The sequence below is a fragment of the Eubalaena glacialis genome, chromosome 6, assembly GCF_028564815.1.
Source record: "Eubalaena glacialis isolate mEubGla1 chromosome 6, mEubGla1.1.hap2.+ XY, whole genome shotgun sequence".
Lineage (NCBI taxonomy): Eukaryota > Metazoa > Chordata > Mammalia > Artiodactyla > Balaenidae > Eubalaena > Eubalaena glacialis.
Window position 1 is genome coordinate 77800045 of NC_083721.1, and position 20235 is coordinate 77820279.

Below are 20235 nucleotides of genomic sequence, written 5' to 3' on the forward strand. Positions count from 1 at the left end.
CATGGGAGAGACTAGAGGGATAACATGAGAGAAACAGCATGCTACAGTGCTGTAAGTGATTACTGAAAAAGAGAATGTAGTAAAAAAACACTAGTAAGAATAAGTGAGAATAGTCTCCAAAAGAGGTGATAAAAATGTGACTAATCGTGTACGTTTCAGCTGAGTGTAATGTATATGATTATCTTTGAAATGAGACAGATCTGGGTCTTTTTGATTTGACTGTATCATGGTGAGCATCTCCAATCTTAACTTAGAAAAGTTTTCATCAAGCATACATAACTATTGTTTCTACTTCAGAAATCGTGTTCCAGGAAAACAAATAAATTAGACCCAGACACATCCAAAGAAATTTCGAGAAGAATTAAGTAGCTTCCTTAATTCAAATTTTTGTATATTATTAATCTTATACTATATTTAATGAGCAAGTAAAGTTATATATGCTGACTTTCTGTCCTAGCTTTTTCAGAATTGGTTGTGTTAATTATCAGTATTAAATCCTAAGCCAGAAAAGTTTCTGAAATGTTTTTATTCACTTCAAAAATAAAATTGAGTAGAGCTCATAATGGCCATTGAAATACTCTTAAGTATTTAATTCATTAATTTTTGTGTATGGTGTAAAATAAGACTCTAGTTCTTTTGCACATGGGTATCCAGTTTTCCAACACCATTTATTGAACAGACTCTCCTTTCCCCATCATATATTCTTGGTGTCCTTTTCAAATATTAGTTGAGCATTTATGGGTAGGTTTATTTTAGGGCTCTCTATTCAGTTCCATTGATCTGTATATCTGTTTTTACACCAGTGCCATACTGTTTTGACTACTATAGACTTGTAATAGTTTGAAATTAGGAAGTATGGTGCCTCAGGCTTTGTTCTTCTTTCTCAAGATTGCTAAATAAAAAAGGCAGGAACACTTCCAAATTCATTTTATGAGGCCAGCATTACCCTGACACCAAAGTCAGATGAGAACACTACAAGAAAATACAAAAGAGAAAAAAAATTACAAGCCAATATCCCAAATGAATATAGATGCAAAAATCCTCAACAAAATACTAGCAAACCAAATTAAACAGCACATTAAAAAAATCATGCACCATGATCCAGTGAGATTTATTCTCAGAATGCAAGGATGGTTCAACATGTGCAAATCAATAAATGTAAACACCACATTAACAGAATAAAACATAAAAATCACACGATAATCTCAGTAGATTCAGAAAAACCATTGACAACATTCAACCTCATTTCATGATAAAAACTCTCAACAAATTAGGTATGGAAGAAATGTACCTTAACATAATAAAGGCCATATATTACAAGACCACAGATAACATCATACTAGATGGCAAATACCTGAAAGTTTCTCTTCTAAGAACAGGGACAAGACAAGGGTGCCCACTTTCACCAATTTTATTCAACATAACACTGGAAGTCATAGCCAGAACAATTAGGCAAGAGAAAGAAATAACAGGTATACAAATCAAAAAAGAAGTTAGGGACTTCCCTATTGGGGCAGTGGTTAAGAGTCCACGTTCCCAATGTAGGGGGCCCGGGTTCGATCCCTGGTTAGGGGACTAGATCCCACATGCATGCCGCAACTAAGGAGCCCTCGAGCCACAACTAAGGAGCCTGCCTGCCACAACTAAGGACTCAGTGAGCTGCAACTAAGACCCAGCACAACCAAATAAATAAATAAATAAATATTTTTAAAAAAGAAGTTAAATTGTTTCTGTTTGCAGCTGACCTGATACTATAAATAGAAAACACTGAAGACTCCACCAAAAAAACCTGTTATAAGTAATAAAGGAATTCAGTAAGTTTCAGGGTACAAAATCAACATACAAAAATCAGTCACATTTTTCTATACTAACACAAACTATTAGAAGAAGAAATTAAGAAACAATCTCATTTACAATAGCACCAAAAAGAATGAAATACTTAGGAATAATTTTAACTAAAACGTTAAAGACCTGTACACTGAAAACTATAAGATATTAATGAGATAACTGAAAACAAAAATAAATGGAAAGATTTCTCATGTTCATGAACTGCAATAATTAATATTGTTAAAATTTCTCTTCTACCCAAAGCCATCTATAGATTCATGCAATCCCCATCAAACTTCCAATGCACATTTTACAGAAATAGAAAAAAGTATCCTAAAATTCATATGGAACTGCAAAAGACCCCACATAGCCAAGGCAATATCTTAACCCCATAAATATTATACTACTTCAATGCTAAAGCAATTGAAGAAATAATAAACTGCATACCTCAGGGGAAAATCTGAGATACTACCAGTACACCTTTCATGTCATCAGTTTAAGATTTAATCAGTTGATAGAAATCAACTGATATAGAGAGGTCTATTTTATCTGTATGCCAGTTTTCCTACCTTAATGTCCTCCTTTGATTAATGCTATTGGGTTTTTCATACTTTAGAACAAAACAGAGTAAATCTTTGTTTTTCATATTTTAGAAGCAGCAGTTCTTAAGTTATGAGCAGAAGTCCCCTTTAAGATTTTTAACAAAAGCTTAGACTCTTTTCTTGGGAATGTTTATTTATTAATTTATTCATTCAATACACATATTAAATTCTAGTAAGTATTGGGTATTATTATAAACGCTGAATATAGCAATAAGCTGAAAAGCTGAAAATCCCCTTTATTCTAGTAATAGGAGAAAGACCAGTCAGAAACAAAATAATAAAAAGATTATTGCAGATTTTGATAAATAAGCAGATTTAGAAGATGAAGGGAATAAACAGATTAATGAGATGAAGAATAACTGTGAGAGGAGAATTCCTGTAGCTACATAGTTTTAGAAAAGACACCCCCAAGAATTTTCTTTAAAAGCTAAAACCTGAAGGGTAAGGAGAATTCCAGGAAGAGGAAGTAATTTTAAGTCCTCAATGATGAGAAGGACTGGATACATTCAAGAGACAAAGGAGACAACTGTGGCTGGATCATGAGAGGGATAGAAAATGATATGAGTATGGAGATATAAGCAGGGAGCATTGTGTTTTAGGTTCTTGAAGACAGTGATTAGTAATCTGCAATTAAATTTAAGTGTGATGGGATGTTGCTGAAGGCTAGTAAGCATGATCCTGTCCTATTAACATTTTTTTTTTTGGCCGTGCTGCGGCATGCGGGATCTTAGTTCCCCTGACCAGGGATCGAACCCACACCCCCTGTAGTGGAAGCACAAAGTCTTAACCGCTGGACGCCCCAGGGAAATCCTCCTTTTAACATTTTAAAAAAATCTCTTCTCTTCTCTTCTCTCTCCCTTTCTCTCTCTCTCTCTTTTTGTGTGGAGGTACAAAAGTACAAACAAGAAGACCATTTAGTAAGTGATTCTAGTTGATCTGATGTGAGAGGATCCTGGCTGTGGGCTAAGGTGATAACTGTAAAAATAAATAGAACTGGAAAAATTCAGGTTGGCAGAGATACCCAGAAATTTTTCTAGATTTATTTGGAAGATAAGACAAAGGAGAAATCAAAAAGATGCCTAGATTTTTGTCACATAGCAAATATGTGATGGTGATAGTAGTTCCATGTACAAAAAGGAGAGAGTCTGGTGCATGAATGAAAAAATCAGGAATTTTTACTTTGCATCTGTGTGTGTGTGTGTATGTATACACACACATATATATATAATATACATATTATATATATGCTAATAGTCAATTGAATATAAGACTCTGGAGCTTAGAAAAGGAGATGTAAATTTGGAATATATCAGCATAAAGTCATAGAAGTAAAGGTGCTTATTTAGAATAGAAAATTTGATTATAAAGAAAAGGACACAAGTGATGTAACACTTAAAAGACTCATAGATAGGCAAGATCTCATAAGGGTTTTTTAAAAATGGAAACTAGATCTTCCAATAGCCAATACTGGAACAACTGGAACAACAAAATAAAGTAGTATTGGATTATAACCAAAATTATAAAACAAATATCCATGAGTCCATACTGATATACATACATACATACATGTGGCAGAAAATAGACAAATCTCCTGTGCAGAATTCTAAATAATTTATGTAGAAACTCCATTCTATAGCAGATGAACCATAACCCCCACTCCTTATGTGTGTGTTGCACATGGTGAATTCCTTCCAAAGGGCTGTATAAAAAGGGGAAAATAGAGTAATTTTACAATTAACCAGACATTCAGATTAACCAGACATTCACTAGTTTAGTCAATGACCAAGATTAACATCAAAGTGACAAATTAGGTTGTCAGTACACCCATGATATGATGTGATGAGAATGATAGCCTATGCCATTTTTAAATTTTAACTTTGTGGTCTTCCTCTCAAAAACCCATAACTCCAGTCCAATCATGAAAAACACATCAGACAAATACCACTGACAAACGTTCTTCAAAACATCTGGCAGGTACTCCTCAAAACTGTCAAGGTCATCAAAAACAAGGAAAGTTTGAGAAACTATCATAGCCAAGAGGAATCAGAGGAGACATGATGTAAGCAGAAAGATAGAAATAATAAAGATAATAGAAATAAAAAAGATAAGTGTAGAAATAAAATGAAACTAGAAAACAGGCAAATAATAAAACATTAACAAAACCAAAACTTAATTCTTTGGAAGGATAAATATAATTAACAATCTCCTAAATAGACCAATCAAGGGGGGAAGAAAAGGAAAAATCAATATCATGAATAAAAGAGGGATTTTTTGCTACTGTTCCTATAGACATTAAAAGGATAATAAGAAAATAATACGAACACCAGTATGCAAACAAATTCAGCAATATAATATGCATACCATCATGGCAACAAATTCAACAATTTAGATGAAATGAAAAATATCCTTGAAAAATATAGCACAAAAGTTGACTCAACAATAATGAGAAAATCTGAATATTTTATATGTACATTTTAAAATTACATTATCAAGAACCTTTACACAAATAAAACCCTATGCCTAAATAATTTTGAGTGTGAATTATATTAAAAATCCAAGAAAGAAATAATGCCAATATTATACAATCTTTTTCAGAAAATAGAGGAAGAAGGCACTGCCCAAATCAATTTATGAGGTTAACATAAACCTAATAGCAAATCATCACAAAGACATTTTAAACAAAAAATAACTATAACTCAATATCCCTCATGAACATAGACATAAAAACTCTAGCAAAATATTATAAAATTAAAACCAATAATATATAAAATTATAATACAATGTAAACAATTAAATTTCATCCCAGAAATGCAAGATTGATTTAACAATCAAAAATCAATTCATGTAATTCACTATATTCCCAGAAAAAAGAAAAAAAGTGACGGTTTCAATATATGCAATTGACAAAATTCAATACCCATTCATGATAAAACTCTAGCAAAATAGGAATAATAGGAGCATCACCCAAAAACGTTATCACTAACATTATACTTAATAGTGATAGACTAAACAGTTGCCAGTCAAGATCAGGAACCAAGCAAAGAAGCTCACTTTCTCTGCTTCTAGTCAACACTGTATTGGAGGTCCTATCAATTGGAATATGTAAAGTATAAGCAATAAAATATATAAAGTTCAGCAATAAAGAAGTAAAACTGTTCCTTTTAGGAGATGTCATTTTTGCTTATATAAAAAAAAATCTCAACAAATCTACAAAACAACTATTAAAACCAGTGAGTGAATTTAAAAAGATTACAGGATAGAGAGTTAATATAAAGAACTATTTTCCATGTGAATATACTAACAGCAAGAAAATGCAAAGCAAAAACTTTAAAAACTCCCATTTACAATAGAAAAATATAGCAAGGAAAACCAAGATCTCTACACTAAACCTTACAAAATATTGTTGAGAGAAATTAAAGAAGGTCCAAATAAGTGGAACAACATATTTTGTAAATGGATTGAAAGCCTCAGTTATTGTTAAAATGTAAATTCTCCAAAAAATTGTCTATACTTTCAATGCAGTTTCAATGCAAAACCCTTTAGGCTTTTTTTCTGTTGAACATGACAAGCTGATTCTAAAATTTGTATGAAAATGTGAAAGACCTGGCATTACCTTGCTAAGCACTTTCTTAAAAAGGAAAACAAAGTTAGAATAATTATATACTTAATCTGAAGATTTAAACAGAAATCAAGACACTTAGGAGTGGCAAAAGTTTAAACATATAGAACAATGGAACAAAAATCCAGCGTTCAGAAATAGGCCTGCACAACATAGTTAGTTGATTTTTGGCAAAGGTGTTGAAGCAAAAATAGAAATGAGACTTTTCTGACAAACAAGGAAAGTAAGGAAACAATGAACAGGCTGGGGAAACAACATAAACAGGCCTGAAAGAGTTAAACAATCTTGGTTATTCTTTAGCTGTTACTACTAACAAACACTTGTAGCTAGACTTGTCTTTCCCAAAGCTGATTACTCTCTGACTCCATACAAATTACACCTTGCACCTGGCATTTCTTCTCCCCCTACACTCCCTTGTAGCACTCTTCATTTCAGAAAGAAGGTCACGGGCCGATAACTTCAGGGACACCAGACCCAGTTGCTGAGCTGCCTGATGCCAGCTTTGACAGTTAATTTTCAGAAGAAAAGAAATGTAAGACCTTCACCACTTTGATCCTTATCATATACCCTGGACTGTGAACCCCACATATAAAATCTTCTCCAATTCCCCAAGGAGGCGGGCATAGTTCTTGAGGCGTTAGCCTACTGTGTCTTCCCTTTGCCTGGCAAAGAAAATAAAAAGCTTCTCTATTTCTTATCTTCCAATTCTCTGTCTCCGTATTTTTATTCAGCATCGGTGCACAGGGAGCCAGATTTGGCAACAAAGGTGCCAAGACAATTCAATAGGTAAAAGAAATAAATACTGCTGTAACAATTAGATTTCCATATAGATTTTTTAAAGTAAGAGATCTTTATTTCATACCATACACCGGAAATTGTGCATAGATCTAAATCCATGACCTAAAGTTATAACATTTCTAGAGGGGTTAAGCAAAGTTTTCTTAGGACACAAGCATGAACCATTATAAAAACATTGAAAAATTGAACTTAATCAAAACTTAAAATGTTTGCTCCTTAAACTCACTGTTAATAAAACCAAAGGGCAACCCATAGCCTGGGAAATAAAACTTACAACACATATATCAGACAAAGGACACGCACATATCCAGAAGATACCAAGAACTCTTATAACTAGAAAATGAAAATAACCCAGTAAAAATGGCCAAAGGATTTGAAAAATCACATCAGCAAGGAAGATACAAAAATGGCCAATAAGCACTTGAAAAGATTCTTGACATGAGTCATTGGTGAAAAGCAAATATAAAACCATAATGGAATGACACTATGAAACTTTTTAAATGACTGTGATTAAAAAAAGACTGGAAAAAAAAAATGTGTTGGTGAGTATGTAAGAGCAAATGGACCTCACATACACCATTGGTGAGAATTATAGCCAGTCACCAAAGGTGGGGTCATCGTGGGAGAAAAAGTTTGAAGCCTCCACATTCTTCTCACAGAGAAAACATCTTTAAAAAGAAATATCTTTATATCCCAGTTCAAATAAAATCTCTTTTAACTTCATTTCCACCCATCTCTTTCACCAAGCTACCCAAAGGATTCCCTCATTCTACTTTTTAAAAACCTTATATGTATCATCATTACCTTGCTAAACAATGCAGTAAAAAGTAGTAGCCAAGACACACATTCCTGTTTTGTGATGTGTGTGTTTTCAAAATATTTACTTAGTTGATATTTCTATTGCAGCATGGTTACAGTATTTTACATTTAGCATATGTGTGTCTGTATTCTCCACTACGTCGCTAGTTGACTATCGAAAAGTATAGATGTTAACTTGCTTTTTTGTCTTTTTTTATTCCACCACGCAGCATAGTGCTTGGCACAGAGTAGATACTACAAGGGAAGAAAGAAGGGAAGGAAGGAAGAAGTGAAACTAAGCAAGACCCTGTGCGATCCTCCTGGGAACAAAAGCCTTTCTTGATTTCTGTTCCATTCGGCGAGCTTTTGTAGGATCAGTATGACACGATTTAAGCTAACACATTTTGTAAGAGCTGCCCAAGAAGGGGCAAAGATAAAAACCTGCAAATAAAGTTTTCCCTCTACCGGCAAGAGGTGGGGAGGTGGTCCTTGTCCAAATTCCAGAAAGCATCCCATCCCCTTCGCCTTAGCCCATAGCGGCTGTCTTTGAAATTGACTTAATCTTAACTGTTTTTTAGAAACATTTCAGAACGGCCGATGAGAGCAAGAACTCAAGGTTCCTAACTATACATCTCCTGCATCACGTAGATGGCGATGGGACTTTCACAAGACACCTGGAGCTGAAGATTAATCACTGACACCCCTTCCCCCTTTTTGACTCTCTGTTCTGTCTTCCCCTGTAAAAGCCCTTTGCCTGAGCCGAGATGCTAAGATGGTTTTCTAAAGACACAAGTCCACCATCTTCTTGGTTAGCTGGCTTCCTCCAATGAAGTAGCTTTCCTTGCCTCAAACCTTGTCACTCAACTTATTGGCCCGTCAGGCAGCGAGTAGTTGAACCTGGGTTCGGTAGCAAGAGGAACAGCCCTTTTAGTTTAGTCTTTTACCTTATCCACTTGAATATTTTTCAGAATCTGACATCAGCAAAATTTCTATAAGATTATGAAGCCAGCACAGTTTAAAAATAAATAAATCTGCCTCCCCAAAAGCTAACACTGGGCACTGGGTTCATTCTGAAGTAATTATCCAATTAATTTGACATTTAGCCAGAAGACGCTCTACCAAGCTAAAAGCCAGTTTAGACCATATTAGCAGCTATCTCACAGGGATTTTCACAAGTTCTCCTTTGTGCCTGTGTGTATAAAATTCCGGCTGAGAATCTGGCTTAGAGACCAGCTGGGCCACCTTCTTCCCAAGCCAGTCTTCCAGCCAAATGCTTAAGTGAAGGAGGCTACCTGCTCTAGGTTGAACAACTGCCTTATTCTCCTCTCAGCCTCCAAACCATAGCTAGTTATGTTGGTTCACAACCTCAGAATTTTCCTAGTGAAACTCGAAATTTCCCCCTATACCAGGGCAGCAAGGAGAGACAGAAGGAAGGGGCAGACCACTCCAAATTGGCAGGTGGCAGGTTTGTAAGCAAGAGACTTACATGTGAGGCTGGTCTTGGGTGGGCCACAAGATGAGTAGACCTCCGAATCTGTCTACCAGAGTCTTCAAAGTTTACAGAGAAGCCGTAACAGAGTTTAGTCACGTATACAGTCCAGATGGTCTCAATAACACATTACTCTCTCAACGCAAAGTGGCTCCTGGTGCAGGAGCAGTGGTCAGAATGTACATTCCAAGGACAGAGGAGGGAGAAAGGAGCCTCCGGGTAACCCAGGCAGTCACGTCCTCTTGATAACGCCCTCCAACATAGTAACACGGTCTGCTGTGGATTCCATACTACATACAACACACCGAATGGCTGAATCCACCTTATGAACTCCTTTAAATCTTTCCAGAAAGATCCTCTTTTCTTGATGTGCTGTGTAACCTAGCAGGACCCTATGGGGACTTCCTGGGAAAGACCCCTCCCCCATATCCTCTGGTTTGGCTCCTCTCTGTAGTACCCAGATAATAGTATCTCATGCATATTTCCTGAGTTTTTCAGGTGCTAAAACCACCACCAAATGGAAGAAATTAACTACTTGATGATCCTGAACCATTCATTGGTGCCTAAGGACTGATAATGTTAATCGCCCTGTTACCTCAACATTAACCAATCAGAGAATTGTGCACGAGCTGATCACATACCCTAGGACACCCCTCCCTCATCTGGCCTTTAAAATGCTTTGCTGAAACCGTTCAGGGAGTTTGGGGTTTTGGAGGGGTGTGAGGCCTCCTTTATCCTTGCTTGGCCCTGCAATAAACCTTTCTCTGCTCCAAACTCTGACATTTCGGTATTGTTTGGCCTCACTGTGCTGTAAGAGCTGGAGTTAATAAGAAAGAAAGAATGTAACTCTCTTGCATATTGCTGACCACTGTTATTTGAGATTTTATAGTGTTGCTTCAAAATTAGTTACAAATGAAACAGAAAGCCAAGCAGTCACTGCTTCAGAAATCAAGAAATAAAGAGAGAACACTACTACTAATAAAAACAAAAACAAAAACAGTTTTTACTTTATAGTGTCCTAACCATACATATGAATTCAAAATAAAAATTCATGAGATAAAAATAAAAAATATTATACTCATTATCCAAACGAAAAAAGTGAAACTAAGAGAACAGAGAGGCATTTAAATCATAAAAGTATAGTAACCTGGAGCTGGAAGTAGCATTACTGTTCCTCTAGTTGAGCCCCACTTTAAAGATGAAGAAAAAAACTTGAAAGAAATAATAAATATTACCATATTATAGAAGTTATTAAAACTCTGTCTTTGCTAAAGAAACGCTAACAATGATTTCACTTGTAAGAGAGACAGGCTAAACTATCAATAGTTCCATGGGAGAGGTTAACCTGAGTTATACTCGTTTTGGGGATTTTTTTTTAAACCCTTGTAGTTGCTGTGTCCTCTTCCTAGAAATATCCTTTTTTAGATACTTACATGACTCAACACCTTACCTCATTCATGTCCTTGCCCAACAAATGTGGGCCTTCCTTGACCACCCATTCTAAAATAGCAACCTCTGTCACTTTCTATCCCTTTATTTTATTTTACTTTCTTTAAAATGCTTATCAAATCCTAACACCATAGTTTTGTCTGCCTGTGTATTTTCTATCTCCCCCCTAGAATGTAAGTTCATGACTTTGTCTTACTCACAACTGTATCCCTGGTGGCTTACAGCATTGCCTGACACAGATTCAGCCCGCAGTAATTATATGCTAATTTACTAAATAGATGAGTTTTCTGAGCAGCTCATAAAGGTCACTAATAGTGCACTATACCACTATCTCCATATCCCCTTATGCTTCAAGCACACAGCACCCACACTAACAAGCACACTGGCACTCATATACAAGAATTTTGTCTTTATCAAATTCAGCGAACACTAAGTAGCAAGATTTCTACTAGGTTCTGTTCATTTGGGTACAGTATGTTGTGGAAGGGAAATGGGCTCAAGACAAGGTCTTTGCCTTCAGAGAACCCATTGACTGGATATATTGAAGGAGGAAAAAACTTCCTCTAATTGTTGACTATTTAACTCTATGGTGTTTGAAGACACAGAAATATAAACTATTATATAGATAATAACATATTGCCTTATGTTATCTTGAAAGGAGATCTGGAAAGGTTTCCACACAAAGTTCTGGAAGAGGTAAACGAACAACATTTCAATCAGTAGAGAAAGATGGAGAAAGACATTCCAGATAGAGTAAACTATACAACAAATGACATAAGGGATGGGGATATAAGGCATGTGCAGAAATCATGTCCAAGTTCCTAAAGGACTGAATATGTGGAGGCAAGTCCTCTGAATGAAACGTTGGCATCAACCTTTGGCAATATTTGAATGCTGTTTGTAGACGTTTGGAATTTATTTTCTTAGTAATAGGAAGCCATTGATGGTTTTGCCTAGTGGAGAAACATTACATAATTTTGTAGTGTTTTTTTAATATCAGGCATCATTCTCAGACATTAGATATACATAATCTTGTTTAATACTGTCAGTAAGTCTGAGAATAAGACTGTGGAGTTGAGGAAACAGATTCTCAGAAAAGATACATAACCTGAAAGGGTAAAACTGCTTGTAAATGTAAGGAGTAGTTTTAAAACAGGTCTCCTGACTTGAGGTTCACGGTTTGTTCCATTCTACATACCCTGATTAAATCTCCAGTTTAAAACATTACTTTGGAGACGTTATTTAAGATAGACTATGGTGAGAAAAAACAGTCTAGGTTTGGAGTTCATTTAGGAATCGTTTGCAAATAAAAGAAAAAAAAGAAATAATGAGAGCTTGAACTAGAATAGGGGAATGGAAATGAAAAGACAGATGGGATAGGTAGTGTGAGGTTATTACACAGACCACTGGACAACTGGGTATTTTCCCTCTGCGGGAGTTCAATTTTGAAGAAGGAAATAAAAGTAAATTGCATTTCATTATTATTTATTTATTTGGTCAACTACCTTAGGGGAAGAAAAGTGAAAATAGCAGTAGAATGTATAAGCAGGTGCCAAGAAAGACTTTTAAAAGAAATGGGCACTGTAATTTCTTTCCTTCTCTATCCTTCTTAAAAAAGACATAAAAGCTTTCAGTGTTTGTAGGTTTCCACATCCACCCACTTAACACGTGTTCAGAAACATCTGTTTTCTTTGTATAATGGAAACTGCAACAAATAAAAAGGCAGCTAATAATAACATGGTGAAGAGAAAAACTTTTTGTTAGTTTATTTAGTTTTATTTGTTTTTTTCTAGGCTTAAAAGTGTAATTTTAAAAATAAAGTGTTTTTAGAACTAAACTGTGCATTATTGGTTAGACCTAGGCATGGATTTGGATTCCTAGTATTTTCTTATTTCTTAATGTAGTTAGTGCATTTATTATTTTCATATGGTTCAATAAACATGTATTTTGGGTATTTTATGTCATTGTTTAATTTATTAAGATTTGAATTATACATATATGTAGAAAGAGAGAGAACAAATTCCATTATGGCAGATTATAGTCAAAACTGCTAACATCTTTTATTTTAGAGCTGCAAAGACTCTAGCAGCTCTAAATAAATTGAAATCTAGCACAACAATGAATCTTAACAAGGAAATTTCTGGCTAAGAAAATGATCTGTTGTACCTAAGAAATAAGTGAAGGAGACAGCCATACAAAAAACAAGAGAGAGACCATTCCAGACAAAGTTAATAATGAGGGTAAAGATTCTGAAACCAGAATAAGCCTGAAATTCTCAATGGATAAAGTCCAGTGTGAATGAGGTGAAAGAAGCAGTGAGAGGGGACATTGAAAAGGTCAAAAGGAACAAGATGATGCTTGCCTTGGGGGCCATGGAGGAAATTTTTTTTCTATTTACTGAAGAAATTCATTGAAATGTTTTATTCTAGTGAGTAACCAGTCCAATTTATGTTTTTTCTTTTTTTTTAACATCTTTATTGGAGTATAATTGCTTTACAATGGTGTGTTAGTTTCTGCTTTATAACAAAGTGAATCAGCTATACATATACATATATCCCCATATCTCCTCCCCCAATTTATGTTTTTGAAAGTTTACTATGATGACTCTGGGGATAATGAATGTAAGAAGGTAGGAGTAGAAGCAAGGAGACCAGTTAAAAGGCTTTTACAATAGTCCAGGTAGGAAATGACTGAAGTCTTGGACTGGAGCAATGGAGATGATGTCCAGTGCTCATATTTGGGATTTACAGTGGAGGAATGAGTATATCTGATAATAAATTAGCATGGAGTTTATGTCCCTAAATTCATATTCAATTGGTCTACGTTGCACAAAATTTCCTTTATTTTAAAGAAGCAAAAACTATTCTGTGATGGTTTAAATAATGATTAAATAATGATGTATTAAAATATAGTTTAAAAACTAGAGTACCATACACAATGATTTATAGTACCAAAATTTCCCTTAGATATTAACAGTCATTTTACCCAAAAAAGAACATTGACAATATAACACTTATACCAAACACAATTGCTCATTTACTGTTTATGTGATTTATTCCTTATAAAATCTTCTCACTGTCTTATTATGTCATATATCTGCTTTTAACTAACTGAACTGCTATGTTATTTTAGCAGAGTTTTTTTTTTTTTAAGGAATTTGTCGTATGTATGAATTTCAACAAAATTGGGTTATTATAAACACAGAAGTGTTTAAGAGTTAATTTATTTCCCATGTACATGAAACTTTTGTTATGGGTTTCTCTGTGCATGAGTAAAACATAACTGAACCATTTGATAGTAAACATGGCTAATGCTTTTAAATGAAAGCCTATTCTCAATCTGGAGAAATGCCTATTTAGTTGGAATTATGTTTATATTTTCTGCTAAAGTATGTTCAAATTCAAGTAGTGCTTGTGTAATGAGATAGTCTCCATTAAGCTCTAATAATGGTTTGCTGCATGACCATCACAATGATAATGTGTGTAATTTATCACACCTGCCATTGAAGGAGCTCTAAGAATTTCACAGACAGCCCCTCATTAATCTATTCATTTAGCTTCTTTCTTCTTGAAAGTTTCTAAAGCTGTTTAAGAAATTATGCAGCAACTATGGGAAAGAAAAGGGTTTTAAAGTAGTCAGTAAAAAAAAAATTGAGTGAGGTACAGGGTCACAAAGATGATAAATTCTGAGTGAAACTATCTGGAGAACTGTCACAATCACATGTGTGATAGATTCCTGTTTTGTTAAATTGGGAAATACCCTAAAATATTCAGATCAAAATCTTCATTTTAGAAGCTGTTCACCTCTGTTGATTTACTTACTCATCTGCCCTCCCTGGAGGTCTGAAGCACACTGAAGACACAGAGGTCTTTCACTCTCAAACAAATCCTTGTGTTTCTCCAGTGCTGTATAATTATATACTCAAAGATTGTTTCCCATGTAACTAAAATGGATGCTATGTTTATGCATAATATACTTGGTATTCTAAAATATTCTGAAATTATTTATATTGTTTAATAATAAAGAATAAAGTGTATTCTGAATATATTAGTTAAGGTATATGTTCTTGGTTGGCATAAAATGTTAGGCTAGCTAGAATATTAACAGACAACAAGTAATTGTTCTTTAACTTTATGATCTATTCATACATATATTTATATCAGATTACTGATTTTTAAGCACTTACAGAACACTTTCATTTGACAGATGTTATATAATTTTACCAAAACTCTAATCCTAAATCAAAGATTTCTTCAAGGATAATAAATACCTTGCAAAAAATATTTCCAGGGATTGGATCAGGGAGGGATGAATAGGCAGAGCACAGAGGATTTACAGGGCAGTGAAAATACTCCTCATGATACCATAATGATGGATACGTACATGTCATTATACATGTGTCCAATCCACAGAATGTATAACACCAAGAGTGAACCATATTATAAACTACATATTTGAAGTGATTATGATGTGTCAATGTAAGTTCATCAATTGTTATATATGTACCACTTTGGTGTGGGATATTGATAATGGGGGAGATTATGCATGTGTGAGGGCAGCGTGCATATAGGAAATCTTTGTACCTTCCTCTCAGCTTTTCTGTGAACTTTAAACTGCTCTAAAAAATAAAGTGTTAGGTGGCTGGGCCTTTGGAACCATTGGGCATGTGCCAGAGGTTCATCTCCAAGGAGAGTCCTCAGGGAAGTGGCCAGGTCATAGTCGAGGTGATGGAGCACCTGCAGCATCTAGCACTTATGGACTTGGGCAGCCAAGAAGCCTACGGCACAACTGGAGAAAGCCATTGCCTTTGTGGACCAGCTCCGCCACGGATAACGGACAGAGTGGAGCCCATGGTGTCAGTACTAGAGGACAGATGTCTACACTTGGGGTCCAACAATGTGGTGGAGCTAGCACACCATTGTAAAGCAATTATACTTCAATAAAGATGTTTAAAAAAAAAAAAAAAAAAAAAAAAAAAACAATGTGGTGGAATGTACTGAAGAACTACTACAAATCTCCACATTGAGTTATGGAGGAGTATTCTGTGCCTCCCTCCCCATCCCAACCCTCCACCCCCGTAGGTAATATTTCTTTACCAAAGATGGATGAACAAGAGCCTATTTCACCCGGCTTAGTAGCTGTTCTGGGAAGGGGTACCCAGTTCACAAGTGGAACACATGAACAGGTGAAACAGGTGGAAGCACAAGGATAGTAGTTTGATATTCTGAACACTAATGGTCCCAATTTCTTCAGTCACTTGAAAAGAAATTGATGGTTAAGTATTTTTTTAGTAATTAACTCTTCTGAAGACAGAATTGGGATAGACAAAACAAGGCAAAGGATTCCTGATGCTAATGGAAATAAAGGATATTGCCAGTTTCCAAAGAAATAGATCGAGTATTTACTCTCAGGCTATTCAGTATGGAAGACGTTATCCCCATTATCTCATCCCCAAAAGACTGTCTACCAAACTGCATGTAAGTGAATTTTTCTATTTATGTAACTGTTAGACTTTGCATCTGATCCCTATGTGACAACCTGAGTTGTCCTTTTTAGTTGCTCTTTCTGTCCACCTAAGCAGCCTTTTATCTTTAACAAACACACTTGAATTTGTTCCTGGGTACCCATTTTGTTCCCAGCAGAGGGAAACTTCTGCTAAGGCCTGAAGAGTGTTTAAAGTAGACTAAAGCTTGGAAACTCCCAACCTAGAACCATCCACCATCTCACAAAGTGATTATATGCAAAAAGGATACTAGCCACACATATAGTTTCTCTTTCTGAAAAGAATTTATTATCAAAGTAGCCCTGGGATAGCTAACAATACTCTACTGTATATTAAAAATTTGCTAAAAGGGTAGATCTTATGTTAATTGTTCTTACCAGATAAAAACAATAAAAAAGTAGGGGGGGAAACTTTGGGAGGTGATAGATATGTTCATAGCCTTGATGGCGGTCATGGTTTCATGGGGGTATACTTAACCTCAAATTCATTCAGTTGTAAACATTAGATAAATACATCTTTTTACATATCAATTACACTTTAATAGTGTTCTTTAAAATAAAGTTGAAAAACAAATTTTCAAATATAATGAGGATAAAAATAAATTAAAATTCACCTTGATTTAAGAAAACAAATTTCAAAAACAGATATAGTTTTTGTTTGCAAAAATAATTCTCGTAATGAAAAGATATTTTACTCTGCAAAAACATTCAGTATAGAATTTGTATAGACATCACTTCAGATATCCCTGTTTAAACTGCATAGTTTGTATAGAAATATTATTTAAAGCTCATATGATAGGAAATAGTTTATACTGGGAAAATATTCAGATTCTTTTCTACAAGTAATATGTTTGACTGGAGTTGAGAAGCTGCAAAGCTTTGTGAAGAAGGAGTAGCAAGCAGATGTAGCCAATTAATTATGTAAATGTCAAATCAAGCATCCATCTATAGGTGGATTAGGTCAGGCAGAATAAAATGTCCTCTTAATTAGATAGAAAAGGACAGTCCCATTTGGAAGTGGCATATGTAGATACAGCTGTCTTTCTGAATGAATGGAATCAGAGCACCTAGCTGAATTTAAAAATGATGTTTTTTACACCTGTCTCAGGTTTAACACAAAGCATGCCCTTCTCATTTTCTGTGGATATCAGAATCAACTGCAGAAGAAAGTGTACAAAATAACTCAAAACTTAAATAATTGTTGGGAGTGTCTACAAGCCTGAAGATATTTGATCCCAAAGAATATTAATTGTGAAGAAAATATTTAACATATATTTCTGCAGACATCACTTTGTATGTTAAAATTTAGCCACTTTATCATGAGGTTATCAAAAAATAATTTTTCCTATGAAACATTACATTACAGGTAGGATTGAGTCCACCAGGTACTCCTTGCATCGCATTGTCCTCCTTTTCAAAAGGTCTTAAATAGGCTTTATGTTGCATGTGTCAGTACCATTCACAGTCACATACATTTACCTTTTATATTTTACTTTCACTGAGAATAAATTGTATTATTTTGTATGCTTTAAGCTTTATATAAATGCTATCATGCTATGCACATTTTTTGCAACTTGTTTCTTTGCCATGATCTTATGTTCTTTGAACTTCACCTTTGTTGATATATGTAAATAGAGTTCATTTATTTAAATTGCCCTGTAGTATATCACATTACGGATATATTATAATTTATTCATCCATTCACCTGTTGATGAACATTCAGATGATTTTCTAGCATGATACAACAATGTTCTCTTCTGTTTCTGTCTTTTTAATCACATGCATATTTCTCTGGAAATGTTTTCAGGTCTCTAACTTTACTAGAAATTGTTAAATTTATCTAAATGTATTTACCAGTATATGCTCCATCAAAGGAATTATCATTTGTTTAGTTTCACTCTTAACTGAATATATTACTGTTAGGTTTTATATGTATGCATGATATAGCTAAAATGTTATCTTGGTAAGTATAAATTATTCTAGGAAGCATGAACATCTTTCCATATTACTTGACCAATTAGTTATTTTCTGAAATGAAGTTTAACCATACTTTCTTAGATTGTCTTCTTCTTTCTTCTAGATTTCTAATATGTAAATGTACTCTGGGTAAAACGTAGAGTGGCAAAAAAAGCTAACAGATTTGCAGGAATAATACACAGAAGTTTGCAAATCTTTAGTGATGAATGTGATAAAACCTTTTAAAAATACAATTAATAAAACCAAAATATATGGAAAGATATTTATACATACTATATGAAAGACCAAGCATCATAAAAGTGACAATTTTCCACAGAGAAATCTATCAATTTAATGTAATTCCAATCAAAATCAAAATAGTACTTTTTGATAATCTGATTCTGACATTCATATTAAATATAAAGAATCAAAAAGAGCAAGGAACATTTTTTTTTTCTAAAGGGTTAATTTATTTCATTTTTCTTTTTTTTTTTTTCACAGTACAAAATGAGATTTTTATTGTATGCTCATTTCTCTAACAGCTAAATATCTTCAATTACATTTTTTTAACATCTTTATTGGAGTATAATTGCTTTACAATGGTGTGTTAGTTTCTGCTTTATAACAAAGTGAATCAGTTATACATATACATATGTTCCCATATCTCTTCCCTCTTGCATCTCCCTCCCTCCCACCCTCCTTATCCCACCCCTCTAGGTGGTCACAAAGCACAGAGCTGATCTCCCTGTGCTATGCGGCTGCTTCCCTCTAGCTATCTATTTTACGTTTGGTAGTGTATATATGTCCATGACACTCTCTCACCCTGTCACATCTCACCCCTCCCCCTCCCCATATCCTCAAGTCCATTCTCTAGTAGGTCTGTGTCTTTATTCCCGTCTAAGAGCAAGGAACGTTTTGCAGAAGAAAACCAAGCTGGAAGGTATATCAGCCACACGTGAGCATCACTTTAGATTCCCTGTGCCTCCCGGGCTTTTGTCTCATCCAGCTCTGAGGCATCTGCATCTCACCACGTATGTGCTCCAACCTAACCATGCCTCAGCTCATACATTTGCTACATCCTTTTTGCCTCCTGCCTCAGAGTTTCCCCGTTCACACCAAGTCATAGGACTCTGCTCAGCCTCAAAACACAGACAACATGAACGGTCATGAGAATAAATGACTCGTGAATAAATCAAGTCTCTTTCCCCCACTGCATGGACTGTCTGAGATTCAATGTATATGGCTTATTTGAAGACAGTCCCGCAATCAGTTACGCTAAAGAGCTCACCCTCCTAGCCTCCTCTCACTCCACTTGTCCCTCATTTCTCCTCCCAGGAATGCACTCCCTAATAAAGTTGTAGTACATAAGCTTTCTATCTTAGGCTCTGCTTCTTGGGAAATGCAGAATAAGACAGAGAAATTTACCTATAAGATAGCCAGGGTTACCATAAAGCTGTGGTTATTAAGACAATTTGACATCGGTACAGGGGATGACAAATGGACCAAAGGGACAGACTAGAGTGACTCATAACAAATTCACACATACAAAGAAACAATAAATGACATAGGGACATTATAAATTACTGGGGAAAAGATAAACAACCCAACAAATTGTGATAAAGCAATTGTTTACTATTATTGACCTAAAACGAAAAGACTGCTAGTCATTTCTTCTTCAAAAATGAGCTTAGGACTTCCCTGGTGGTGCAGTGGTTAAGAATCCATCTGCCAATGCAGGGGACATGGGTTCGAGCCCTGGTCTGGGAAGATCCACATGCCGCAGAGCAACTAAGCCCATGGGCCACAACTTCTGAGCCTGTGCTCTAGAGCCCGCGAGCCACAACTACTGAGTCCACGTGCCACAACTATTGAAGCCCGTGCGCTTAGAGCCCATGCTCCGCAACAAAGAGAAGCCACCTCAATGAGAAGCTCGTGCACTGCAACGAAGACCCAGTGCAGCCAAAAATTAATTAATTAATGAATTTTTTTTAAAAAAGCTTATTCAGGATCAGCAAAGAATTGCAATTCAGGGTCTGCAACCATGGTGAGCCGTGTACAAAACAGAGAGGAGAATTATTTTACTGAGGGGAAAAGGAAGTCAGGAGGGCTACAGTAAACAAAGACTCCATGGCTTTTAATTGGCTGAGTTGGGCCTGCCTCTCATTGGTTAGGTCTTGCCAAGCAAGAAGAGGGAG